Source organism: Sarcophilus harrisii, chromosome 3, assembly GCF_902635505.1.
Source record: "Sarcophilus harrisii chromosome 3, mSarHar1.11, whole genome shotgun sequence".
Lineage (NCBI taxonomy): Eukaryota > Metazoa > Chordata > Mammalia > Dasyuromorphia > Dasyuridae > Sarcophilus > Sarcophilus harrisii.
Window position 1 is genome coordinate 586180096 of NC_045428.1, and position 7270 is coordinate 586187365.

Here is a 7270-nt window from a genome sequence, read left to right on the forward strand (position 1 = left end):
GCCCTCACTCAGCCAAGAGGAGAATGATAGGAACATGACCCTAATGGTAGGCAGGGCAAGGATTGTCTTTGAAACTCATTGAAACTTGAAGGTACTTTGCATGACTCTAGTCCCAACTTGCCAGGGCAGAACTGGAAAGGATTTATTGTCCCAACCTTAATAACCTGGAAGGCTTCCTGGTGGCAGGTCCCCTACCCCTCTCAATGAAGTATGGTTTTAAAAAAAAATCCAACAGAAGTTGAAGGATTGAGGCTGGGGTCCTAAAAGGAGAGCGTTAAACAAAAGGTGGTGATTAGCCCCAGTTGACAGGTGACAGTCTCAGCAGGTGGCAGCAACACCTAAGCCAAGAAGTCCAGTCAACATTAAAGTACTAATGGGCCACAGGTAAAGAGCTGGCCCTGAATCAGGAGGACCTGAGTTCAAATCCAGCCTCGGTCACTCACTAGCTGTGTGATCTGGGGCAAGTCATACCATCATTCCCTTGATTGTCAAATGGAAGTAATAGAAGGTAATTCTTATCATACCCTATTTAACAGGTAAAACCAAGACACTGTCTGCCATACCACAGTTATCAGTTGTCTGAAGTGGGAATTGAACCCAGGTCTCCTGGCTCCAGGCCACCCCAGCCTTGGCACATAGTAGGTGCTTAACAAAAGGTGACTCACTCCCTCTGGGAAGACTGACGGCCATGTGAGTGGAGAAGGCATAGGTGGGTTTGAGAAATTCATTGTGGAGCTATGGAAAACGAGGGGATTAAAGATGACTCTCTCTTGAGCTCTGGGACTACCCATGATGCCAGCCAAGGAAATGGGCGTGATGTTCCAAATTCTTTAGCCTTTATGAGGATTGTTTTATACAGTGTATATTGTTCTTATGAATCTCACGTGCTAACAGTTAGTACAGCAATATAGTCATTGCAAGGCAGCCTGGGGCAACAGGAAGAGGGCCAGCCAGATTGGGACTCCCTGGGGAGGACCCTTAACTTCTCAGCCTCTCCCCCTCCAAGTAACAGATCAAATTTCAAACCAGTTGTCCGTGGGTGAGGACGGGAGAAATCATGGGACCAGGCCAAAATAGTCGAATCTAGATTTGTTAGGCAGGGACATAACCGTGTTTGAAGTAAATGGGGAAAAAAAGGGGATTTTTTTCCTTTGAATTTTGTATGTTTTCCTCCTTTTTCCTCCTCTAGTTTTCATTTCTCTCTTCCTCTCTTCCCCCTTCTTTTTCTCTCTCTCTCCCCTTTTTTTCTCTCTCTCTTCCCCTTCCCTCACTTTAGTTCTGCTTTATGTAATTAAAACAAAACAAGTTTTCTTCATTTATATTGACTGAGAAAATACTTTTCCTATCCCGAACATACATGGATGCTTTGCAGGTTCAGCTGGTTGGTCAGGTAAGCATCAAGGGTCGCTGTGTAAGGTTAACTGCCCTAGGACTCAGACAAACTTTGCTAAGGTCTCCCTAGGAGTTAAGTGCTGGTGGGCTCCTGAATTCTTGACAATTTCTCTTCTGCTCCTTGTTTGTGACTGAGGATCTCATTTTCAAGGATCAGCTGAATGGGAAACCACCAAAAAATGTTTCCTTTTCTTTCCTTGATATTTTATTTTTTAGTGATTCTAGGCAGGATCAGGAAAGAGTAAATTCACTGAGGGGTTTAGCTAGTTAATGGGATCCCACATTACAGGTGAGGAAGTGGAGGCCATGGTGGAAGGCTGAGGCTGGCCTGGAGCTGGATCCCTATGGGGGGGGAGGTGAGATTGAGAAGGGGGTGGGCCCTCTGTTCTTCCGACCTTCTCTCCTTTTTGTTCATTAAGTCATCTCTCTGAGTCGACTGAATCGGGAGCATCTGACTTACTGAGGGACACATAAAAAGATGACAGAAGAGGAGCTGCCTGCCTCCGTAGGACAAAATTTAACGGGGAGGAATATTATGAGATGCAGCTGAGTGAGGGGCTGACATCAAATACAGCGTGACCTAGCCCGGCCGGGTGACCCTGGGCAAGTTGCTTCCTGCATGCCTCAGTTTCCGCATCTGTAAAATGGGAACCATAACCGCATCTGCTCCCCAGGGCGGTTTTTAGAAAAGAAGAAATTCATAAAGCAATCCCGCAAGAGAGCAAGCACTAAAGACACCCCCTTTGACACATCCGAGGGGTTAACGGCTCAGCGCTCTACCAAAGGTGGCAGAGAGGGTGCTGGCTGGCACTGGTGGAGGACTTTCTTCCCCTGGAGCGTCCCCCGTCCCCATCTGGTGAAAAGTCTGGAGATCGGTCAAATCCCGGGGAAAGATGGAAATGGATCCGAGGATCAAGGAAGGCTTCTCGGAGGAAGCGTCAGGTCTCCGTCCGTTTGGCCCACGCACTAGATGCTGCACACGCTGAGACAAAAATGGTCCCTGCCCTGCCGCATCCCGGAGGAGCAACGTTGCGCAGCGCGAGAAGAGGCCGATGTGTGCAGAGGCCCGAAGGGCGCTCCCGGAAGGCAGGGCGTCGGGGCCCGCCACAGGGCAAGCCCTGCCCCGGCAGCCTCGGGCCTCGCAGAGGGCGCGGGAAGGCGGCTGATCCCTGGCGCGGTCCCTTGATTGCGGGCTCTTGCTGGGGTTTAGCGGGGGCCCTGGCCCCGGGCAGCGGGGCCCTTCCCCCCCCCCCGGGGCCGCCTCCCGCAGGCCTTCCCCCCCTCCCCCGAGGCCTGTTCCCTCCCTCCCCCTCCCCCCAGGCCTGTTCCCCTCCTCCCCCCCTCCCCCGCGGCCTGTTCCCCCTCCCCCCCCCCAGGCCTGTTCCCCTCCCTCCCCCTCCCCCCAGGCCTGTTTCCCCCCCCCCTCCCCCCGCGAGCCTGTTCCCCTCCCTCCCCTCCCCCGAGGCCCGGGAGGCGGAGCGCCCGTAGGGGGTCGGGACCAGCTCCCCGGGGACCTTTCCTCCGGGACCCCCAAGGGCCCGGGGCGCGGGAAATCCCGGCGCCCCCCCATCCCGGAGAGAGGAGGAGCAAAGGGGCTGGAGGGCGGAGCCGGGCGCCAGGGGGACGCCCTTCGGGCCACGCCGATGACACGGTACCCGGTCCCCGAGCCCCCGGGAGGACCCCCCCGCACTCTCCTCCAGGGCGTCTCAGGGTCCGGCGCGCCCGCCTCGCCCCGCTTACGTGACTCTGTAGCGCCCCCCGGCGGCGCGCCGCCCCCTCTCCCTCCCCGCCCGGCCCGCGCCCCCCCCATCGGTTTCGGTGGCCGTCGCTTCGGCGCTCCTGGGCTAGGCCCTCCGCCCGCACCCCCGGCTCCGGGCGCCGGCGGGGACTGGAGCAGGTGCCCGAGCCGGCCCCGCCCGGGGCAGGGTGGCCCGGGCCTCAGGCCCCGGCCAGGCCGGGCCGGGACCCCCGGGCGCATCCCGCGGGGGCCGCGGTGGGGCCGGGCAGGGGAGGCAGGGGGGGAGGCGGAAAGGCAAGCTGGGGGAGGGGACAACGCTGCGGGGGGGACAACGGGGGGGCGAGGGGCCCCCCCATCCCTCTCGGCCGCCCCCCTTGCCCCCGCGCCTCTCGGACCAGTCTGGGGCCTCCGCGGCGGAGGAGCCGCTGCCCGGGAGCGCAGGACGCGGCCGTTCTATTTCTTATATCCCTAAACCCTCCCGCCCTCCTCCCCTCACCCTTTTAGGAGCGTTCAAAAAGGCAAAGGGGAATAAGCGAGGGGGTCCCCACCGGAGGGAGGGTCGGTTGGGAGGGCCAGCCATAACCGCCCGCTCCGGGTCCGGGACGCCCGGGCTTGGAGCAGATGCTGCTCCCAGGGCCCTTCTTTCTGGGAGGGCTGCGCTCCCAGAGGCCTGGAAGGCTGGGGGGCGGGTCAGTCAGAAGAAAGGCGGGATCCGGGACAGGAGGTGCGGGAGGGAGGGACAGGGCTGCCCCCGCTGCTCGCGACCCGGGGCAGCGCCTCTGGGCAGGGCCCCCCGCTAAACCCAGCAAGAGCCCGCAATCAAGGGACCGCACCAGGGATCCAGCCTTGCGCCCTGCAGGGCCCCCGGCGGAGGGGCTGTGGGGAGGAAAACGGGGGGCCCTCCCCCAGACCCCCTTGGCTGTCAGGCGGCCCAACCTTCAAGAGAGCTGGGGGAGGCTCCAGTCCCAGGTTGCATGCAGGTGAGCTATATTGCAGGCCGCCGCACCCCCTCCCAGGCCCCAAAGGGCTTTGGGTTGCCATTTCCTGGAGATAAAAGAAAAGCTCCTCAGTCTTGGCCATTGCCTGAAATGTCTTTGGCCTGAAGTGGGGACTTATTTCTTAGAAAAGAAGGATATGATGCTGGCCGGTAACCACCGGGTGAATTGCAGCTGGCGTTGTTACAAGAGCATTCTAAGGCTTGTTAGTCACTTTCCAGATACTCCACTTTAGACTCAGCGCAGCTGCTGCTGTCCCCGTTTTACAGATGCAGGGAAGTAGCACTTTGTGAGCAAGGATCCGCGTTGGGATCCCGCTTACTCTGGCAGTGAGCTATCACGGCTGGAGTCAGCAAGACCTGAATTCGAATCTGGCCTCAGACTGTAGCTGCATGGCCTTGGACAAGTCCCTTCACCCCGTCTGCCTCCGTTTCCTCCTCTGTGAAATGAGAAGGAAATGGCCAAAGGCTACAGGATCCCTGCCAAGAAAACCCCAAATGGGGTCCCGGAGAGCGGGGCAGGAGAGGAGGAGGAGTCGCTGACCCCAGGCCCCGTTGTCTCCTCTGCAGCCCCATCCAGAGCAAACTTAGTCACAGATTTAAAAAGGCAGAGGGCAGGCTGTGATGTCAGGAGCACCGGAGGCCCCCGGGTGGACTTTGGAGTGCGCTGTCCCGTCTGTCTGATAAGAGGAACATCAGCAGACCCGTGCTGATAACGAGTCTCCCAGCCACGGAGCGAGCAGTGCAGGAGGGCCCTCAGACACAGAACCCGCTGGCCAGCACCTCCGGGCCCCACGGGTCTCCCCAAACCCTGCCGGGCCCCAGTCTGTCACAGTCCACCCATGAACGCATCCTCTGTTCCCAGCAGGAGGCTCTGGTCCCCCCTCCCCAAGACATCCAGGCCTTCCCTTCAGAGATCTCTTCCTTGGGACAGCATGAACTGTGCCCTCCTTAAGGGCACAGACTCTGCCTGGACCTCCAGGGCTTAGCACAAGGCCTGGCCCACAGTAGGGCCATAAACAGGGCTTATTGGTTGGCTGATGGATTGGGGTCACTGCTGAAGTTCCTGCCTTCAGTCCTTCCGTGTTAGTGGCTGGGTGTACCTGGGAGGTGGGCTTCAGATCAGAAATAGGGTAGGGGATTTTGCTTTCCTTTGGTGGTAGGGGGGGGCTCTTGGTCAATTTCAAAGGAGGTCATGTGCTAGAGAAGGAGTGAAGAAGGGGGAAAGGAGGGAGGGAGAGGGAAAGAAGAGAAGGGGAAAAAAGAGAAAGGGAAAATGAAGAGAGGGAGAAGGGGAGGAAGAGAGAGGGAGGGTGAGAAAACATGAGAGAGACAGAGGAAATGAGAGACACAGAGATTGGGGGAGTCGATTTTGGAAGTTCTTAAAACTCTGGCACTGGGCAGGACTCTGGGAAACCCTAACGCTGCATAGCTCAATATGAGTCTCCTAAATCACAAATAAAAATAGCATCCTCTGGTGCCCACATTACAAAACCACTGAGTAATTTCTTGCTGTCAGTGATTTCTGTTGGGAAAGCCTGGAATGGGTTGCACCTCAGTTTCCCCAAATGCAATAAGGAGTCCTAGATTTGATTAATTCAGGAAAAATAAACATCCCTGATTATATTTTGTCAGCATTTAGCAGGAGCATTAAAGCCCCAATCAGTCAACATTTAATAAGCACCTACTGTGTGCTAAGGCCATGCTAAGCTCTTAAGTGTACAAAAAAAGACCAGGCAGGCCCTAAGAAATTTCCAATCTAATTGAAATAGTCATAGTTTCTACTTTTTTCCAGAGTCCTAAGACCATAATTCTAGAGCCACGAGTCACATTGGAATGGAGGACAAAGCATTGACCTAGTTCAAAGCAGCTCATTTTACAGATGAGGAAACTGAGTCTTAGAGTGGATGACTTAGCCACAGACAGAACCACAGGTCCCCTGCCTCCAAACCAGCCCTCTTTCTGCCACATTTCTGGTCTCTCCAGCCCAAAGTTTCAGCCTCTTGCTTTTATATCACCTTGACTTCTTGAAGGCGCCCTGTCCCTGCCCCTGCCCAGGGAGCCAGCCCTTCTATCTCTTTTTTTAAAAGACAGGTCAGAAAAACTATGCAACATGCAATGTGCCCCCTACCTCCGTGACTGGATTAATATGGCCCTTCCTCCATTAAAAAAGGAAAAGGAAGCCGCTGTAACAACCAGGAGGCTGAGATTTTTAAGGGCTTCCACGCTTTCCTCCCCAGAGGCACAGAGGGCTGGGCTGGGAACCAGAAGGCCTCACCCATGTGACCCTGCCTCAGTTTTCTCATCTGACAAATGGGCATAATGCCCCCCCCATCTCCCCAGGTTGTTGGGAGCCTCAAATGGGATCCTGTTGGTGAGAAGTGCTTGGCACAGAGGAGCCATTTAATAGCTGTTTTTTCCATTCCATCGGTCCCATCCCTTCAGCCTTTTCTTTTGAAGGTGTTTCCATGGCAGATCTAACTGGTCACCAGGAAGGCTGGACTTGGTTTCTCTAAATGATGGAGGCTGGGGGGGTCACAGGGCAAAACAGCAGGATGGCCAGAGATGCTCATTGAGGGCCTTCCCGCCATGATGCGATTTATGGGCCCACTGGGAGTCTTCGGAGCAATGGTCCCTGTGTTTAAATCTTTCATAATCTAGGCTGGTTTACTCTCCGCTCTGCTTTGGTTTCTGTGCATCTGGACTTGTTTTTATTAAGTACCCACTATGTGTCAGGTGCCTTCACTAAACTGTGGGATTTTTACCCCCTGACCATCCCTGTGGTCTCATCCTTTTGGAAACTTCCTCTTTTCAGTAGAGATTGGCAGCCAGGCCTTAGAAAATTGCCTGGAGATGTAGAGATGGAACGAACCAACCAAAAATCCCTTCTCTTGGGAGTCAGGAATACAGTGGATTCCCTTGTTCTTTCCCTCCCTTCTCCCCCTCCCAGGCCGTCACCACCTGTATTCATATCTCTCCTCTACATCCTCTCTTAAAGCTCTTAACCCTTATCCAAGGGTGCTCAGGGTGGGGGTATTCCTCCCTTACTTACCTTGCCCTGATGTTGTCAGTTGGTAATAAGGGGATACCCAGGATGGTCTGTGCTCATCTGTACTTGGATGGGGAGAACCCAGGTGGACACTCAG